We start from the raw sequence: 21,636 nt of genomic DNA, 5'->3' as shown, positions 1-21,636 counted from the left end.
CAGTTTTTTGTAACCAAATTGTTCAGAATGATTAGACTGGCAGTTAATAAAAAGTAAGTGGGTTTGTTTCTGTGTGGGTTTTAGCCCTGAAAGGTTGGCTGCTTCATTACCACATGCTAGGTAAAGCAACGCAGATGCCTAGTTAGCCTAAAGACAGCTGCCAGCCAGCATGCGACAGTCGCAGCAACACGTGTGTTTGTTAGTGCTTGGAAAGTGGTGGTGGGGGTAAACAGGCCCAGTCCTCGCTACTGTGAACTGTTTTTTTTCTTGTAAAGTGGTCCTGTGGAAACAAATCAGTTGTGAATATAATATAATACTTTTTGCCTTGCAAATACCATTATATTATACAAAATTAAGATTTTGTGAAACTTTACGAGAGCATTAGACACAGTAAGTTCCACAGTAGAAAATCGTATCTGTCTTGCCTCCTTTGGCCCTGTTTTTTAAAGTGACCGTTCCCCTCAGGTGCCAAGAAAAAATGGGATAATAGGATGACAGTAGTATGGGATTAGCATTAAAACAGATGCCTTGCAGGCAGCCATAAAATTGTTGTTAGTAAAAGCACAAGCGGAAGAGCATGTCTGCTAATACAAAAGAGAATAGAGAACCGCCTCTGATGAGCTGTTGTGCCTTTCTTGGCTGCTTTCTACGGACAACAAACTGGAATCTTTTAGGAAGAGAAGTTAAGGCCACAACAGAGACTGCTGAAAGACACATGCTGCGGTAACTTCACCCCACAACATATCTGTCTTTTGTCCAGATCAGATCAGAGCAGCACCCTTGAAAGGTTTCTGACTTAACTTGTGGTTGGAATTCAAATATTTCCTAATGTTTCTTCTTAATAGACTGTCACAAAAAAATTGTGAGACAGGGACTAAGGCAGAAAAGAAACCCCAGTAGATTTAGAGGATGAATTAGTTATGAAGGTCTTAGTAATGGAAGAAGATTCTGACAATAATTGCTTTGGTTTTAAATTTAGTATCTAAACGTATGTAAAATCCAGGCTGAAGTGAACATCAAAGTGTGATTTCAGTACTAGAAAGTTTTCTACTGCGAAAATGTATAGTTAAGATCCAGGTATAGTTTGTTTTTATGCATACGCAAGCGAACACGCACAATCGAACGCACAGCCTTGTAAAGCATAGTCACATTGTGACGAATTGTAATACCTCTGCAATGCCTACATACTGCATACTCCTACTACCTACAAAAATCCACAAATGCGCTTACAGTACACGACACTTTTCTGATAAGGAAAATTGTGTCATGTGCACTGTATCCTGGCCTTAAAGGAAAACACCACCGTTTTTCAATATTTTACTATGTTCTTAGCTCAACTTATACAAATTAATACATACTTTAGCTTTATTCAATGCATGCTCTTCATTTTTGCGCAGCGTGTTGTTGATGTGTTAGCATTTAGCCTAGCCCCATTAATTCCTTAGGATCCAAACAGGCATGAATTTAGAAGCCACCAAACACTTCCATGTTTTCCCTATTTAAAGACGGTTACATTAGTAGTTACACGAGTAAGTATGGCGGCACAAAATAAAACGTGGCAAAATGGATAAAAAATGAGGAATGAATGTGGCTAGGCTAAATGCTAACACATTCACGACGCGATGTACAAAGATTCAGTGCACGCATTGAAAAAAAGATAGAAAGTTGAAGTAAGAACATAGTAAAATATTGAAAAAAACTGGTGTTTTCCTTTAACACCAACATAGCTTATATTTTAAACACTAAAATATATATATAAATATATTTAGTTCAATTGGAAATAGATTATTTTATCTAATATTTGTGTGTGCTGTGCATTTTTATGCTTAAAAGAATATTAAGTAAGGTTCATCTAAAATAGTAAGATTAGCTTTAAAACAGGACTGGACAATCCAGTATGTGATAACTTGCTAAAAATGTACGATTTGTTAATGCTTTATGTTTGTAAAATCAATTTATATTATTTTTTTATAAAAAATATATAACCAACATACATTTCCCATTCTTTCTGGGATAAAGAAAGCATCAGTCTTCCCAGTCTCTTATTGCAAACTATTATGATATGCACATTTTATGATATTAAAATAATCTTGTAGCCCTACTTTGAAAGTTGCTACATGTTAATGTCATCTAAAAATTTAAATGCGAGTCTTCTATGGTGAGATCTATTTGTGTAGCTTGTGCATATTTAAAGTGTTTTCAAATCACTTATGAACTTTCATGATGTCATGATGAAACAGCTCACAAAATTTTGGAACAGCGCCTGCCGCCTATTATTATATCATTAGCTGAGAAGTACAGTATAGTTACAAACAGTTGCCTCCTCCTTAATAACAGTGTATGACTATGAGGTTACACAGGCTTTATAAGAGAGAGATCGGCACCTGTCGTGTGTTCTACAGGGCGAGTTTTGTTCATTTAAAATTTTATTCAAACCGTACTTTTGTCTGTATGCTTGTTTGTGTGTGTGGTTGATATGAATCAGTGGGATTCTCACCCACAGTCAGTGTTATGCTTCTCAAAGACCCCTCTGTCTTTCAGTGGACACATATCCACCTCTTCCTTTACACTGACCAGTATCTCATCAAAAGGGGCTTCCCTGACCTGGTCATATTCACAATCGGTCATCTGTCTTGGTTTAGGCACTGTATGGGATGTGAGTATTGGGTACAAGGTCTTACCAAGGATGGCTTGTAACCTTAGGGTCATGTCTGTGGGTTCTAGACACTGAACCACTATGATTTGGTCCATGATTCTAATACTGAGTCTTTTGATACTGACTTGAGTTGAGGCTGTGATCTGCTGTATGATCCTAATTTTAGCGTAAACTGCTGAACAATGGATGACTAATGGATGCGAACAGCATCCCTTGATCTCATGATGTGAGATCAATTCTTTGAATGAAATAATTTATTTTGTTAATTTTGTTTACTATTATCTTTTTATTTTCACAGTGAGAACTAGTCACAATAAAAGTCCTAGCAGTGTCCCATTCATGTGCTTTGGGGGGGGGGGGGGTGCCTACCGGAAAATAAGGGAACTGCAAAACTTTGAGATTAGCGAGAAAGTGTGGCTTCTTGGTTTTTAAATATGGTTTACATTTTTAAGTATGGTTTCGGTGTGTGTTTTCTGGGGTCCTGCTTTGTGGCGTTTATGAGTGTCTGACTGACAACCTGTCAAACGGCACATCAGTTCCGGTTGAACCCAGTTCTGCGGTGGTTCCGGTACCTAAAAAAAACTGTTACCAATGACTTTTTATTTTTTAGTAGACCCGTTACTTTTGACAACCCTAGCTCAGACAAAATCATAATTTGCTCTGGTCTGGGGGGCAGTACCACCCCTGGCCCTCCAAACTCTGCCTACAGTCTTTTTATAATTAATTTTGTGCTTTGGCATGCATCATATAAAAAAGATAACTTGCACAGCTACTAGGGCTGGTGTCAGAAGAAGGTAATGTAATCCCTAGTTCTGTGATAAGAGAAGCACAAAAGACTGATTAGCATTCGTGTGTAGATATGGAAGGGTTTAGTGATGGCAGAGAAAATGGTCTTGAAATGATCTTAAAGAGATCATAGAGAGAAAGCATGTCCTTATGAATTTCTTCACATGTGATATTGTGGCATTCTACAGTAAGCATATACAAGAAAATGTAACAAAAGAAGTTATTGTGTAGCCATGCAACAATACACACAGTATTTGAAGCATTAATGATAGGTGGTCATAGAAACCCTTAAAATACCAAACGGGCTGTGGGCTTGTTAATCGGACAGCTTGAATTGTTGTTAACCTATGATCAAACCTTCAGAATACGTGTTTGATTGATTTTCTACATTGCAGTATAAAGAAAAGTACTTGACGAGGAATTCCGGTAATGCACAATTTCACGTCATTATACAGTACTTTGCAAAGCATGAACATGCCAGAAAAAAGCAATCTAAATATTATAATTGAAATGCTTTAGATCCTTAAGCGGGGACTGGATTTCCCATTTAGAGTGTATCGTCCGTTTAAAAGGTCTCGTGTGAACGCAAACTCTGGCCACAACTGCTCCAAATACAAACGATTCGACCAAAACCAACACAACTGTCTCAATTGATGGATGCCATCGCAGCGAGAGACATGTTTTCATACCTGAGCCCGGCACACAAATATGCTTCCAAGAAGATTTACGTCAGGGCTGACTTCAAGTTCGTTGTCCCGTATCAACGCAGGCGTGGGTGGTGACAGGTGAACCGTGAGATGTAACATCTTTGAAACAAGGTGAAGAAATAATTGAATTTAGGAGCGTGACGGCAAAACACGGAACTGCTGATGTTATTTTAGGATCATCCGAGTTGGTGGTCAGATTTGAGGTTATATCTGATACACCGTTGACATCATAAGCTGCTTTTTCGATTTGCAGTCGTTTAGGGTCAGTTATACGCCTAAATTTAATACACAACTTAAAAGCTACAATCTGTGACTGTTGCTTTTCTATTGCCATATTTATCTGAAACACAAATTATTTGCAGGTTACTTTACTTACTTATCTTTTGCTTTATTTTTGAATGATATTGGTTAAATCTTTGATTGTCTGGCTATTAGAGCGCTATAGAGCTATTGCAAGTTCCAGGTCATCATAAAATGTCTCCGAAATCGATTCTGGAGCATCTGGATGTGTTTTTCTACGAAAAACGATCGGTCTATATGAAAATATGTAATTTGTCCATTAACAACAAAAAGATCACCCAGCATTTGAAGTGCAGAGTGAATGTAAGCGATTCTCAATGGGCTGAAGATTGCTGAGTCTCTTTAACCTGAAAGCATCAGCCTTTTCAATAAAAAAACTGCCTTTTGAACTGTCGAAAATTGTTGATTCCCAATGACCCAAATTTCCCCAGAGTGCCTTAGTCAGAGAAAAGAAGCAGACTCGAATCATAGCCCCTTCCTGTCCTCCTGGCTACACACCATTAAAGATGAGACACTCTTCAAGCCTGTTGGCCATGCATCTCCCCCACCTCACCCTTCACTTCCAAATAGCTTGGAAAAGACAGGGCTATGCCTGGATGATATAAGCCAAAGGTTTTCTATCTAAAGTCCAAGGACTCTTAGACCCTCAAGCAGTAACACATGTAATATGATTTTGAGTCAGACGTAATCCTTACAATCCTTAGGGTGAATAGGCTTGCATACTCATACGACCTTTTCTTCCTTAAATCTATCATTCCTCTTTTCTATGAGGGACATATCCAACGCACGCAAATGTACACACTTTCCTAATACACTTACTGACCAACTGAGTTTGCCATAGTGGTTTGACACGCTTCTTATCCCATAGAACAAAGATGAATTGCTTTCATCGTCTGTTATAGGAAAGTTTCCTTTGCAAACACAAGGATTCATTCATAAGGTGCAAGGAGTTTTATAGATGTCACTTGGGATAGTAAGAATAAATGTTAAAAATCATGATAACCAAATTGAATAGGTATTTCCCAAGGCCTACTGGGCTTATGTTTTCACATCCATATCTGTTTTAGATGAGGGTTACTCACTGAAACCAAAGAGTTTGCTTATGTTCCCACTTCCCAGCCCAGTGGTACTGAGTTATTCTGTGAAAGTTTAAAACCATCAAGAACAATTTGTCCGGCTCACATTTACATGATAAGTGCATGATAACTGCTTTTTCCAACCTAGATACGCACTTTAAAAAATTGGTCAAAAAGGGACAAACCTGGCCCTTGGGTTAATTAACCCAGAAAATGTTTATATTTGAATTAAAACAACCCAGCATTTTGGATGAAATGACCCAGCATGTTAAATTACAGCCCAATGCGTTGGGTTCGTCCTTTTTTGACTGGACAATGGGTTGAAATAACCCAGGATTTTTAGAGTGTGTATATTTAGATTTCACTTTGCATATATTATTGGCCCTGAATATACAGTAGTGTGCAAAAGTCTTAGGCCACCATGCCAGAATTCAATTTGTTGTTTTTGCAATATTATAGTGATTATATATAATTGTTCTCAGTCACTTTAATAGAACACATACAGAAAATACAAGAAATGTGTATGTAGTATTAAAAACTGTATAAAAATGTAAACTGATGTGTCAAGTTTTTATGTTAAACTCCCCTTCCACCTGAGCAATAGCAGGAAACTGCAGGAACTCTTGAACGTAAATAAAATTAAATCCTAATTTCAAATTTTAAAGAAATTCCTCTTTTTACTTCATTCTGTCAAAAAACGCTCAAGATGTGTTTAGTGCCAAGAGAGGTCACACTAAACACAGACGATGCCTAAAGAAGATATTTAGTTTTTATTATTTGTACATATTTCCTGTATTTTTTGTTTGTATCTTAATAAAATAGATAAATTAAGGGCCCTATTTTAACGATCCAAGCGCACTGTCTAAAGCGCAACGTCTAAATGGGCGTGCCCAAATCCACTTTTGCTAATTTAACGACGGGAAAAATTGTTTGTGCGCCGAGCGCATGGTCGAAAAGGGTTGGTCCTTTTTTTAATTAGAGTATTTTGGGCGTAACGTGCAATAAACCAATGAGAGTCTCCGCTCTCATCCCCTTTAAAAGCCAATTGCGCTGGGGCTATAATAATCCCTATTTATATGACGGACTTTGTAAACTGAAAAACTAAGCGGAGGAAGAGGATCCCCAGTTTAAGATAAATGTTAAATAATTGTGTTGTTTTTCATTTGTATTGTATTAACAAATTGTATTAACCTTTAAAAACCTTTAAAACCCGCTTACTTTTAGTCACAGAACCAGAAAAAGACATGCTTTTAATTGCTTTAAATGTATGACTATCCAATATCATCAAAAATTATTTACAAGTATGTAAGAAAAGGTTTGTACTGTAAAAATACTTTATTTGTAACAAACAGGAGATAAAGAATTTACAAACAGCTCTCCGCACTTTCAGCACTTGGACAGCGTCAGTTTTTTTTAAGCATTCCTTAAAAATGTTTCTCATCCCACCATATCCACAGGTACAGTGTCATCATATACAATAAATCCGTGAGGTAGCATTTAAAAAAAACGTGAAAATGATAATTGCACAGGGTGGAAACAAGCAAAAGATACTTGCGTCGCGCATTGCGCTGGCTGTAACATAGAGCCTTAAAACTTCTAAAACAACAAGTCTGGTGATGGTGGCCTAAGACTTTTGCACACTACTGTATATGCAAAGATTTTTTAAGATTTGTAGTATACAGTACTTATTATGTGTTTTTAATATTTTAAAATCTTTGAATATTTATTAGATTAGTTTTTAATATATTTATGTTGCTAAAACACTTTGTTTCTATTGAGGATGGGGTGGGGGATAAACCAATAGGTAGATTAAACCGGTAGAAATGTGTCAATCTGTAAATAATTTTGACTTTTGTCTCTATCAAGGTTACACTCTAAAAAAATGCTGTGTTATTTTCAACCCAGCGTTTGGTCAAAAAGGTTGTGTTAGAAAATGTTGAAACAACCCAGCATAGGTTAAATTACAATTCAAGGGGCTGGCTTGGTCCCTTTGTGACCGTATGCTGGGTTAAAAATAACCCAGCCTTTTTAGAGTGTACGCGCTCATGTCACGTTGCTGTGCATGTGGTCACAAAAACAGAATGCTTGCATACATTTTTAAGTACCACAGTTTTAAAACCCAAACAACAAAGCTATATGCGCATGCTGTTTCTGAGAGGAGAGTGTGCATGTGGTGCATCTGCTGCTCATTGAGCTCATGAGCATTTTTGCCGCTTTAATGGCCTTAAATACACATATGCGTCAAAATGCCCATATTTGCATGTATCCTCATAAACACGGCCATTTAGGTCTAAAGAAAAAGTAAATAAAAAGAAAAAATAACCGTTTATTGGATTCTGATTCTGTATTCCGTAAAGGGGAATTTACCTGATATTGCTCCTGTCTGTCATTCATGTTAATCTTTCACTGCTCTTAATAACTTTTGTACCTTTAGTAATAAGAATTAATAATAACTGTGTTAAGATATATATCATAAAAGTACTCGTATCGTAATATAAGATGTTGGTCAGATCGCCCACCCATAACTCAGGGTGTCTTTATCTATGTTCTGCATGACTGATCACAGAGTTGTGCTTTTTACAAGCTGTAGGTTGAATGATGATAAAGCAGTCTGGATATAAAGCTGCTTCTGAGAGCGGATGACTAAAGGGACATAGGGTTCGATTTATCTTGTATTTAACAAACCTGTCTTCACCCTAGCTGCTGTAAGTAGCTGTATAAATTCAAGGGGCTAGAGTTAAAAACAGGGAGTCCATGTCACCGGTCTATGGAGATCCAAATGTGTGAACTTAGACCAACGGGAAGGGAAGCGAAATAAGAGGCAGATTTTTTTCTTGTAGTAGTTACGACACATTATACTAAAGGTAAATTGCTCCCCCCTGGCTTGTTCTCAGATTAGCGCACGCTAGCCAATGTAAACAGAAGGAAGTGGTGAAAATATTTTACTCGTTCTCACGTACACCACTAATGTCCCAACAGAACCTCTGAAAAGAAGCCAATTTTTTATACTATACTTTCTTAGAACTACTGTATCTGAGAACTTATGACACCCCTAAAGTATTATAGTTTTGTATTTGACCGAGGGCGGTTTTCGTACTATTGGGTAGAAATACAGCAGCACCATATTTTCTATGCCAGAGCTGAATGGATATCCTGCACTGTTATTGACATTCATACTTCACTATTGTTATTATGTGGTTCCTCTCCTATGCCATGTCTGAAACCGAATTCGTAACCTATAAAACTGAGCCATTGCAGTTGGATTTGCCATTGCCAGTGTACTTTTGCCCCTTCTTTGATCTCCAAAACTGGGTCACACTCTTCCATTCGTAAATAGCCAAGTCTAATGGGCACTCATTAGATACTACCACATGTGTGAAACATGTATATGCCAGACTGGTGAGACTTCACAATTGTTCATTTATTGTGTCGCTGCTTGGGTTACAGCTGTCAGCTATACTATTCCGCTATACCTCACCAATCGACTCACGTCTATAATGTATAGTAGGGGCTGTTTACACTTGGTATTAAGATGTTTTTATCGATCGGATCACAAGTGGACAAGAGAGACACATTACGTTTACACCTGGTATTTAGATCTGTCTCTTTTGTCCACTTTCGACCGCTTCTGTCCTGAATGCTGTGAGGGGACGGTCCGTGAGACGGTGGGCGAGTCTCTCTGCCGTCATTCAAATGCGAGCGGGAGTAATTATGAGTTTATATGGACGCAAACTAATATTATGTCGGAGTCCGCTGCTTGTTTAGCAAGTATACATGCTGCACAGTGTTTTGTACGTTTATATGTTGGAGCTTTCTCTGAATTTTCAGCGCAATTGATGAAATAGGATCGCGCAACTTTCACGCTTTCAAAACGAAACTACGGAGATCAGCCGCTTTAGTTTTATCAATGAAAGGCTAAAAATAGCGCTGTTCATCGTATGTTCATGCCAGAACTCAAAAAAAGGCGTAAAACTTGTGTTTAATACCTCAGATTAGATAAATGGGTGTAGAGAAGGCAGTCGCGTGTGGCTGTTCGAACACATTCAACCACATATGCGTTCCGCAACTCCAAAGCGATCCGATCGAAAGTGGTTTCGACTACCTCTGGATGTGGTTGAAAGTGGTCGAAAGTGGACCCTTCCAAAAGTTTTGAACACCGTTTACACCTGGCATTAACGTCGTCCACTTGTGATCCGATCGACGAAAACGCATGTTAATGCCAAGTGTAAACAGCCTCGTATGTACACTCCAAAAAATGCTGGGTTATTTTCAATTTGTAATTTATCCCATGCTGGGTTGTTTTAACCCATTGTTGGGTCAAATTAAAATATTTTCTGACTTAATTAAATAATTGATTAAAAATAACCCAGCATTTTTTTGTGTGTATTACTGTCCTGTAAATAGTAAGCCCTAGTGTTTCTGCATACCTCCTCTGAATGGATAAATACATCTATCCGCAGCAGGTGTAGAACCAGGAATAGACTTTTGGAGAATGTCAATATTTACATTTATGATATTAACGCCATACATTCTTTGCATCTTGCAACATACATTAAGTGTTTAATGCAGTATATAGACTTTTGCCCCAAAACTCTGCGCACCTCAATGGAGGCACGTGCGGCCGGTGGATTCCTGCCTGTCTCTTTAGTAAGTCGGAAAAACACTTAAGCCTTTGCTTTCAAATGATTTTGTAAGCGTGACTTCAGGGGCTGCCAGATGAGGCCACTCTCATGTGGGAAACCAGAGCACTCACACCCGTTTCTTCATCGTTGCTCTCTCACGAGACTGAGGAAACCAGGGCTTCTGGAGTATGTCACACATGCAATATTGTCACTGCTCCGGCGGAAACGGTTTATGAAATTTAGACACCTGGAACACTTTGTTGTAGATATCCATGTCCTTAAAATGGATAAAAATAACTTTCGCAGAGGGAGTATTATTATGCAATAATTGTGAACAGACGTACTTTATAAAAGCCGCAGTTATTAGGTGGATTTACACTACCTAAAAGTGGCTGCCAGTGACATTTTTTTTCGAGGGCGCTCGATGCGATGTTCGTCACAACATGTATGTAGCCCGTCATGTGTGTGGTTCCCTTTTTCAAAATATGTGTTCTGCACATCGAGAGATCCTGTGTGCATCACGTGTCTTGTCAAAATAAGTGCCTGCTGCCGATGCCAGATACTCGCATAATCTCATGCGTAATCAAAGTTTACTGTTAAGGGAGTGTCTTGCGTGTATGTTGTGAACGTGAGCGTCTCTTTTATCATAAACAGTTTTGATGTGTGTGGAGCAGGCACTTATTTTGACAAAACACGTGATGCACACAGGATCTCTCGATACGCAGAACACATTTTTTTTAAAAAAGGAACCACACACGTGACACTCCGAACACTTATTTTGAATAAGCGCCCCTCGGATGAGCAGTCACAAGCCGCCACTGTTAGAAACTCCTAAAAACTTCAGTACGGTATGGAGCCTTGTTACTTTGGGTTTACATTGATGATGTACGGCTTTCTTTTTGGTGTTGCGCTATTTTAGTGTCATTTTATAACTTCCTTCCTTCCTCTCTCACAGTACAGGCACACTAGGGAGTGAGGAAGTTGGTATGGTTCATTAAGTGAATATTGCACACCACCCATGACACTCCACACAATGAGGTCTTTCTTTTCGGAGTGACACCAAAATCATGAGAAAAAAGGAAAAAGTTTTTCTTTCAAACACTTGGACCATGACAGTTTTTGATGTCAGTACTCTATTTTATCACTAAGAAGAAAAAAACCAATTAAACAATTTAAAGACTGCAGTTAAAATGAGACTATAGCTATTATAACATGGGTGTGATAAACCATAACATGTCTCTCTCTTAATACTCTTTAGACAGCAAATGTCAACTTTTACAGGGTGCTGATGAAACTTATCTTCTATTGTGAACGTAAATGTCTTGAAGATACATTTGTGCTGGCAAACCATCAAGTCCAGTAAAAGAAAATCCTATAGTTTGATTCAGTAATTTAGGCACACAAACATAAAAATTGAGTCTAAATGGTGTGCTAGCATCTGAAGATTAGTGAATATGTAAATATAAAATTATGCTTTCTGGTGCATGATGCATGGCTAGAGATTAGCATATTTTGAGAAATAAACCAAAAGACGAATAGTTGAATGATGAGTGTCTCCATTATTTCTATACACTATATAAAATGGGGTTAAAAAAGGACAAACCCAGCTGTTGAGTTAAATTAACCCAGAAAATGATTGTATTTGACCCAACAATTGGTTAAAACAATTCAGCATTTAATTGCATTTCATGATAATTGCATTTAGTTTTTATTTCATTCTGCCCTGAGCAATTTTTTGCTAGGATCTATAGCTAGGACTCGCATACATATATTAAGAAATGTGCAAACATTCATTGATGTTTAAAAATGCAACAAACTTGTTTTTTTATTTTATTTTGTGGAACGTGAAAAATAAACATGTGAATGAAGTAAATGAAGGGCAGTACTAGATACAAAAATTATATTTTATGTATACTTCTTTGTATAAATTGTGCAAACTTTAATGCAAAATCTGGTCTGGAACTGTGACATAAAAATAAAGACAATAAATATAAATAAAGATACTTTATTTGTATCTTCTGCTACTTCATGAAAAGTAATTGTCACAACACGCACAAGTACTTTGCTTAACAAGACCTTTAAAAAGAAATGTAAGTGCTATCATTTTCTAGACAAGACAGCCCGTGTAATGATCCTCAAGGGATGACGTTTTCAGAGTAAATGTGGGAGCCTTTCCCATCTGATCGTAATCCCCGTCTAGCGTGTTTCTACTGAGGAAGTAACCCGAGGTGTGTACACATGTGGCCCGGCTCCTCTATTTCAACCCAGACAGCCCCTGTATCCCATGAAGGGTTTTATGAATGGGGCCAGTAGGGGACTGTGGTGGGGAGCCAAGGCTCCAGGGACAGAAGAGTGTCTGCTTGCACATTAGCCAAAGCACACTGAGGGAATTAAGAGTAGAATAGAGGGGTAGGTTCTGTCTCGTGCGCAATGCCCAGCTGCTAGTATTTAAAGTGTGCCATTGGAGACGAAACCATATGCGCAAAAATTGTCAAAGAGGGAACCGTGAGGCAGTCGTGCTCTTGCTTCTGTGCAACGGGCAAATCTCTTGTGATTTCCTTCCCAAGAGAGATCAGAAACGGCATTTGGGTGAATTTGATGTGGTTAGGGCTATTTTTTTTACCTTTCGTTAAGATGTGTCATTATCCCTCTTTTACTAATATTGGAGGTTGTCTGGTGCAAAGTGCTACCAGATCAATATGGGGCTCAATGCAAAGTGCATCCCATGATCCCTGCACCCTCCAAGGCAGCTGTGCCGTTTGGAGAGGGCGGCTCTGGCAGAGTCATACTTCTTCAATTAGAGCCCTGATGCCATCTCTCTTTCTACTTGGGCTGAAATGGTAACCCTGGATAATCCCATGGGATCAAAAGGTGTTTATCCTGTAGAGCTGCATGGATTTTTTTCTCTTGGAGCCTTGAAGAGCCTGTTTACTTTAAGGCAGAAAGCTCAGAGGTGTTCTCTTTCAGGTAGGATAAGTCATGTGGTTTCACCCATCTTTGGCCGGTTAAATAACACATGTGTTCATGAAACCAATGTAATTGCAATGAAGAGAATGATTAAAGGAAAGGGAAAGTCAGAAATGCTAAAGATATATTTAAGTTGCAATTCAAACCAAACAAAAAATCAAAAAGTGGATTCCATGTCTTCAAACACAAACATTCCTCAAATCCAACACAGTTTCATGGCAATTCGTATCACCCCTGTGATGTTGGGGATAGGGGCGATCTTTTTATAACTGTACATTTTTGTACGATTCACTTCGTTTGAATTCATACGAATTAGCCAACTTGAAAAAAACGTTCAAATTCCTGTGAGATCAGGCGGTACAATTCCTAACTTTATGAAATTATGACATGATATGAGGCATAAATCTTACAGTATTTAAATAAAATGTTAAAGGACAAGTTCGGTATTTTAGACTTAAAGCCCTGTTTTCAGATTGTTTATGGTGAAATAGAATGGTTTTGACTGAAATTTCGACATTTGCGGCTGCCCTGAGAATTTTCGCGTGTTTGTGTTTCAGCTCAGACCTCTACAATGGGTTTAATGGTGCACTGGAACAATCCTTCCTAAAATGCCTTTAACTTTCGTTTACAAAGACGTGAAACTCACCGAGTGGTCAGGGGTGTTCAATGGTATGCTCACACAAAAATCGCTCCAAAAGACGCATTCCAACAGGTTTTATCGTAGTTTTTACCAACTCCATTGACTTGTATTAGTTGTGCTGTGAGGTACGGTATTACTCCGCACCGGGAACTTTGTTTCTATTCTTGCAATTGGCAAAGGCGGATTAGCGCCACCACCTGGCCTGGAGTGTCTATTATTCACGCTCTAAGTGGAAGAATGTACGGGTGTGAGGCGTTTGGAAAAATAGGTCCACAAGTTAACAACGAATGCTAAAACAGCTGTTGGAAAGCATCTTTTGCAGCGATTTTTGTGTGAGCATATCAGTGAACACCCCTGACCACTCGGTGAGTTTCACGTCTTTGTAAACGAAAGTTTAATGCATTTTAGAAAGGATTGTTCCAGTGCACCATTAAACCCATTGTAGAGATGTGAGATGAAACACAAACACGGTAAATTCTCAGGGCAGCCGCAAATGTCGAAATTTCAGTCAAAACCATTCTATTTCACCATAAACAATCTGAAAACAGGGCTTTAAGTCTAAAATACCGAACTTGTCCTTTAAATTTTCTGTAATCTTATACAGTACGTATCGATGTTGATAGTAGATTGTGATTGTTCATCACTGCATAGGATAAGTAGAAGCTTTTCATCTGCGAATAAATCTGCTAAGTAACCCATTACACAATCATTTAGAAACCCTTAGAATCACAACACAGAACATAAATCTAATCAGGGATCGCTTTTAACATGATCATGGACAATAATGTTTTATTATAGGCTCCCGAAGAAAACATTATTTCAGTGGTGAGTCAGAACATATAATTACACTTGGGCTGTAACGGCATCAGATGTTATGGTCAGGTCAAGCTAGTAGAATGTAACGGTCGAGCTGGTTTACACTGACGGCAGTCTGTCTTTGAAAAGACCTTCGTGAATCCATTCATCAATCATCACATCTGAAAGGCAGAAGGGTTGCTGGGAGATACCACAGATGCCAGCCAAGCATCAGCATTGATCCCAGAAGAACACTGTATAGACACTGACACTCTTTATGGCCTGGATCCACTAGTAGTATGATCTTTGACCACAGTGTCCTGGCATTGGATCAGCAAAGATAGCAGCTGAAAGCAGAAATAGAGAAGGTGTCCTCATGATCGGTCTTTGGCAGGAAAATAAGTTTTGTGCAGTTGAAAAAGAAATGCATGGGGCTAGTTGGAAAGTAGATTTTTTTTAGATAGATTTGGCTTTTAGTTTTCTAAACATGTAGTTGTTGTATCACATGCAAGATCCTGTCCACGTTGTGCCCTTGAGCGGGTCATTTAATCCCCTGATCGTCCAGACAGAATGCGCCTGCTATTGGTTCACTGTATGCCAGTTAGATAATATGCCTGTGTTAAATGACAGAAGTTCAAAGTAGATCATAACATGTGCCCTCCATTAAAGTTAAAGATCCTTGAATACATTATTCTTTCAAGAAAAGAAACAAGGAACATGCTCAGTTGGGTGTTTTACAAATCTAGGGCTGTTGCAGCATTGGTAGGTCACGGCATTACAAACTTTACATTTGAAAACCTGCAGGAAGTAAGACCTAAAAAACAATTTAGAGAAATGCAGAAAGTTCTACAAAACGAAAGAATCTTCAGAAACTCCTTCAAGTAGACGAACGGAGCCAGAAACAGTTGGCTCCAGACATTTATCTTTAGGAGACGTTTGTGTCATCAACTGTTTAGGAAATGAAGTGCTATTTAGTCCTGTGTCCAAACCCAAACTTGCGGATTCGCCCTCTTTGTACATATTTTCTTTTGTGTGTGGTACGAGACCGGCCGCGGATACATGGAGCAAATCGGTGGAACCAGGCTAATGTTCTGTGCCTCGGAGCTACTAACTTCACAACCCTCCAAAAAAATCCTCCACTCATTTTTCAGATGTCTCAGAGAACGGGTTGTTTTGGGCCAAAACGCATTTGTTTGGAGGGGGTTACTGGATGCTTTTGGTGGACCATTGTTCTGGGAAAAGCTCCTCTGGATGGGAGCTTGTGGTGGGGCATCTACAATCTGGCAAGTATTGCCAATTTAGTATGAAATAAGTCAGCACAGTGTAATCAATAAATCTTTTGTCTGTTGCTTGCCACAATCCTTTGGTATAAAACCCATGTTATGTCTTGCAATTTGGTGCAAATGCTTTAGGGAGAGGAAAGTGGTTTCAAGCTCAGATGGCATGCCAAGGTTGAGCTTCATCAGGAATTGATTCGAGAATGCCTTAAATTCTTATTCAAAGCATAACTAAATTGTTATTTGAATTTCAGTAAAATTAAAATGGATGAACCCCCAGGATAAATTATCCTGTTGCTCAGTAGAAAAACATTGCATCAGCGGTGTAAAAGTCATGGGTTTGATCCTAGGGAATGCACATACTGATAAAGGTATAGCTGCGTTAATGCGCTGTATGTCCACCATATACGTAAAGGTAAAGTTAAGAAATTGAAAATTCATCAAAATGTTGAGTCTTTCTAATTTTACAAAAAGTTTATAACTTGAAGTTTTATGGATTCATAGGCCTTGTCCGGCAGACATGTGAATACATATATTGATTCTGTATGCTTGAAATCTCATCTAATATCTGAAGGATTAATCAGTTTAGGCTGCAGAAAGTCCAATATCATGTACTTTTTTTGTAGTCTAGGTACAATCATGAAGTAAGGTCTTGGCAATATTGCTCCTACTTACTGTATGGCTGCTGGGTTAGTACCAAACTAATACTGAATGTTTAAGCTGACAGCTTCTACTGTCTCACATTACCAGAAGTGCATGGGTGGACACTGTCACTAGGATGGTTAAATGTCTCAATTAATACTGCTTATACTTATATAAAGCTGTATTCTGATTGGCCGAGAAATGTTCTGTGGGTATGCATTATTTCTGATAACCGCACACCTAACTTGTCAAATGTCTTAAAAATTGGCACCAGAGCAATGTTTGTGGTAACCTTGGTATAAGAGGAATAATTGACTCCGGTCCTTTGAATTATTTGAAAATAATGCACACCCGCGGTGTAACGGCACTCTGCTTCACGTCTTTCGCATTGCACCTTGGGTGTGCATAATTTTTTTTATAATTCAATGGCCCGTCGTCAATTATTCCTTACTTTTATACCACGGGTCTGTTGGATGCTGTATTCTGATTGGCCGAGAAATGTTCCATGAGTATGCATTATTTCTGATAACCGCACACCTAACTGGTCAAATGTCTTAAAAATAGGTACCAGAGCAATGTTTGTGGTAACCGTGGTATAAGAGGAATAATTGACCCCGGTCCTTTGAATTATTTGAAAATAATGCACACCCGCGGCATTGCACCTTGGGTGTGCATTATTTTCTTATAATTCAATGGCCCGTCGTCAATTATTCCGTACATATTCAATAGTGTAACTTGATAGGTAATTTGAAAAATTGGACATTGACAGCAAAAATTTGCTTCATACGGCATTACAGTACAGCACTGTATTGTTAATACAATGCATACTTGATAAAGCAATGAATCATTTATGTTGTTTATATAATTTTACTCAAAGCAAAAGAAACAACAGCGTTCTGATGGCTCAAACAATTCAGAAGATCATGTCATCTGAATTGTTGTGAACACACGGAGGTGACTTGGCGACTCGGTCCACTACGCACCTGTTGTTAGGATTTAAAGAGCAGAATGCCAGTGTAAGCCTCTCCACTGCTCTTTGTCTTCTGATCTCTGTAGCTATCTGTGGAGTGCCTTGTGCTGCCTGTAATGCCATCTCATGTCTTTAAACTGTAGACAGAATTGATCCAGTAACTGTTAAGTGTAAGCATAGCACAAATGCTACAAGGAAAACTAGGCTGTGAGGTGCTCTATGAGATTTGCACCTGTTCTTGTCTTGGAACTACTGACAGTCTGTGAAAACTAAACTGCAAGTCTAGGGCGTGTAGTGCATGTCTAGGGGTGTGGGTGACATGAAAGTGGCACTAATATGTGAAAATATTCTGGGATAAACTAACCTTGATATCTTTAAAGGTGAAGTTGATTCTGAATCCACTTTTTTTACTGCAGTTACATTGCTGTTTAAGCGTAAACAACATCTGCAAAGTTCAACGCAACTAAGATTTTTGCTTTAAAAGAAATCACTTCTAAAAAAAAACAGTGAACGGCTGGATTGCCTACAACGTAGCCTCTTCCTAGGTACGCTTACAGTAGCTACATGCTAATTAATCTGACAAATGCCTAAAAAACCTGCAAACTTCTTTTTAATCCCACCAGCGAACTTCGAATGTTGGTGTTTGTGTGATCAGTGTAAATTATTCTTTGATTAGAGCTTTTATATAGTGTTTACACACATGGTCCTATAGCCATAACCATGGTTTGTTTTGGTAGTGGGCTCATAGTTCTGGCGACATATCAACAACAACAACAACAACTTTATTTATATAGCACAATTAATTTACGACTTGCATCGACCAATGTGCTTTCCAGGAGGTCATAAAAACAAAACATAGGTAAATACATAATACATAAAAACAGACAGACAAACAGAGTTTTAAGATAATACAAGTAACCTAGCAGCCATAAGCTTTAGAAAATAGAAATGTCTTTAGCCTGGACTTAAAAATGTTAAGAGACGTGGCTTGTCTAATGGACAAAGGCAAGGCATTGAATGAGTGTAGCCATATATTTGGCTACACTCATTCAATAAACTAAAGACAAAATGAACTGTGCTGTACACTCACAGCGATCACTATAGAACCGCAGTCTTACGTATTATAATTAAATAATACCTACAAATCATCGTATTTAAAAAGTATAAGACTAAAAATAATAAACATACCTTTCTGAAGCGTTCTGCAATGGCGGCCGGTGACTTCTTTTTTCGAGGGCGCTCGATGCGAAGTTTGTCACAACATGTATGTAGCCCGTCATGTGTGTGGTTCCTTTTTTCAAAATATGTGTTGTGTGCATCGAGAGATTCTGTTTGCATCACGTGTCTTGTCAAAATAAGTGCCTAAAGCGTTTATGATAAAAGAGACGCTTGTGTTTGCCAGATACTCGAATGATCTCATGCGAAATCAAAGTTTACTGTTAAGGGACTGTCTCGCGTGTATTTTGTGAACATGAGTGTCTCTTTAACGCGTGTGCATCAGGCACTTATTTTGACAAAACATGCGATGCACACAGGATCTCTCGAGGCACAGAACACATATTTTGAAAAAGGAACCACACACACAACACTCCGAACACTTATCTTGAATTGGCGCCCCTCGGTTGAGCCGCCACTGGCATTCTGTAAGATGCGTACTTGCACAGGTTCTGCTCGATCCTCTTCCCTGATATTCCTTGGGTCTGATTTTGGGCTCAAATTTATAAGAACGCCAATGTTTACAATACATCGGCACATGCAACTAGCTGTCATGGTAAGGGGCATGACGTGTCCAATGTGTGGTAGTCAGCGAATCGTAACACACTTGGCCAGCTAATCAATCTGAGCATATTGTGCATTTCTTAGGGAGAATCTTCATAGAACTGGAAAATTCAACAGCCTGTTTTCAGGAGGAGGGAAATAGTGGTTTAAAATCTATGAAAAATAATGCTTTTTTCATAATGAAGCATGAACACATGTTACAGTGCACCACATGAACACAATAAAGCTTTAAAAACAGCCAATTTAAACCCCTTTAATATTGACTAAGGCCATGTGAAATCAAAATTTTGATGCTCCTATAATCACATTATTAGATTATGAGACTTTAGCCTGGATTTCATAGACAGGGTCTTTGGCAAAATACTAAATACACATTTTACCAAAGGCTCTGTTTAGTTGAATTGTTCTTTTTGTTATGCACAAGTATCAGGAATAAGGATTTTATTTTTTTAAAGGGAACCTATTTCATTGCTCAAAATAACATTAATATGTGTATTTGGTATAAAACAATGTGTTCACATGGTTTATGGTTAAAAAAACACATTATTTTCCACATACTGTACATTTTTGTAGCTCCAGATTTGACTCTCATCTTGAAACACACAGATTTTATACAAAACTCATTAATTTGAAAAGTGCTGTGTCCCTGATTGGCCAGCTAATCTGTACGTTGTGATTGGCCTGAATACCTTTGATGTCAGCTGGAAATGTGACGCTCCTAACCATGTTTGAAAGATTCGCTCACAATGCAATGCTAACAGGAGTTAACTTACAGGCTGAGTCCAAAGCGGGACGAATTATGATAATGTCGGTCTTCTCTACATCACCATTCACAGGAAGTAAACAGTTTTACTTGAGTCATCATTTACTTTGGGGTATCTTCCTTTTGCATATCGTTAACATGTACTCATACACACTTACACATCACAGGAAATGTAAAATTGTGAATCGGACCATATGTGCCCTTTAAAAACTAATATTCATACTCCATATATTTTTACATATTTAATGTATGTTAAGTTTACATCTCAAATGATGCTAATGCAGACAGTGAGTTTCACAGCCGCTCCATGCATGGATAAGTAGACCTGTATCTTGATATCACAGCTTCAACTTTTTTCATAGTTGTTTTTCTCTTTCGCAGAGAGTTTGTAGAGTAGACATTATTGCAGAACAAAAGGTGAGCTGCTGGCCAGATGGAAATGGCAAAATAACAATTATACTTCAAAGCGTCTGATTAATTGAATAAATTTGACTGTACCGTATACAGAGATGTATGAAAGGCATTGTGGGTCTTTGATATTTCAAGGTGAAGTCTTTATAAAAATGATTATAAAAAGGAAAGAGCAGGCACTCTCACCCATGTCCTCAAGTGACAGAAGATTGCTTTCCTTTCAAAGAAACCATTCCGTTGCACTACATGTTGCCAATAACCGTGCACTTTAAATCAAGAGACCATGCCTGCACATAAACAGCAGCCGATGGGCAGTTTTTTGTGTGACATGGTAAATGAGGTCAGCTTGTCAACAGATTTGTCTCTCCATGTGGCCGAAAATAAAAGTGAACAGCAGGATAGGCTTATTGCTGACTCAGCAGAATGTACAGTAGGGTATCTTTATCATATTATCAATCTGCATCTAACCCGACTAGGTTTACAAGCACATTTTCTTCATTGTGTCAGATTGCAGGTTCCAGTTTTGCTTTTTAGACGTACCAAAAAAAAAAAACTGCAATCCAATGAAAACATCTTTTAACATGTGCCTTAAATGTACACTTGGTATAATACAAACCCACTGGACACCATTTTAAGGCATGTAAAGAGCATGCATTTGGTGTTATTATGCAGTATGTTATTATGGTGGTGAGAAGGTTCTGTTAAACTCAAATGACAAAGTTAGGCAGTTTAGTATTGTGTAATTTGCATGTATTTCAAATGGACATAACTAAAAATATGCCAAGACGCTAGTCTTCTCATGTTACTAACTCAATAAAACAAAGCACCTTGAAATTCTGTCTTGTATAAACATATTAGCCATTATAATCAATTTATTCTCCAAAACTGAGACATTTTTGGATGGGAAATTGTTTAGAGAAAGTTGTCCTTCACTGTCAGAAAAATGGCTCCTAGCTGTCTCTGGGGCCAATATGTACCTCTGAGGTACTAATATGAACCCTTTAGGTGCAAGAGTACTGCCCCAGTGACAGCTAGGGACCTTTTTTTCTCCATTTACAAATGTGTGCACAATATTTCAAAGATTGTACATTTCGTGAAATTACACTTGTTGAAGATTAATTTGTGTAAAGTGGGACCTTAAAGTCATCCCTATTCTTATTCACCCTACAGCCTTGATATTGAAGTTGAAATGTACAGTACACAGTAGTCCCTGGCTGCCCAACATCATCATAACACCTTCACTAA

The 21,636-nt window shown here is 38.3% G+C and overlaps 1 protein-coding gene across 1 annotated transcript in view; it reads left to right on the top strand.

Moving 5' to 3' along the window:
- The window catches only part of LOC135778574 (uncharacterized), a 207,558-nt gene that overhangs the window by 4,587 nt on the left and 181,335 nt on the right, over positions 1–21,636 (top strand). The gene's annotated exons all lie outside the window — the stretch shown is intronic.

This window comes from Paramisgurnus dabryanus, chromosome 2 (assembly GCF_030506205.2).
Source record: "Paramisgurnus dabryanus chromosome 2, PD_genome_1.1, whole genome shotgun sequence".
In the NCBI taxonomy this organism is placed as follows: Eukaryota; Metazoa; Chordata; class Actinopteri; order Cypriniformes; family Cobitidae; genus Paramisgurnus; species Paramisgurnus dabryanus.
Note: the sequence above shows the minus strand (reverse complement) of the source record. Positions and strands in the feature narration are given on the sequence as shown.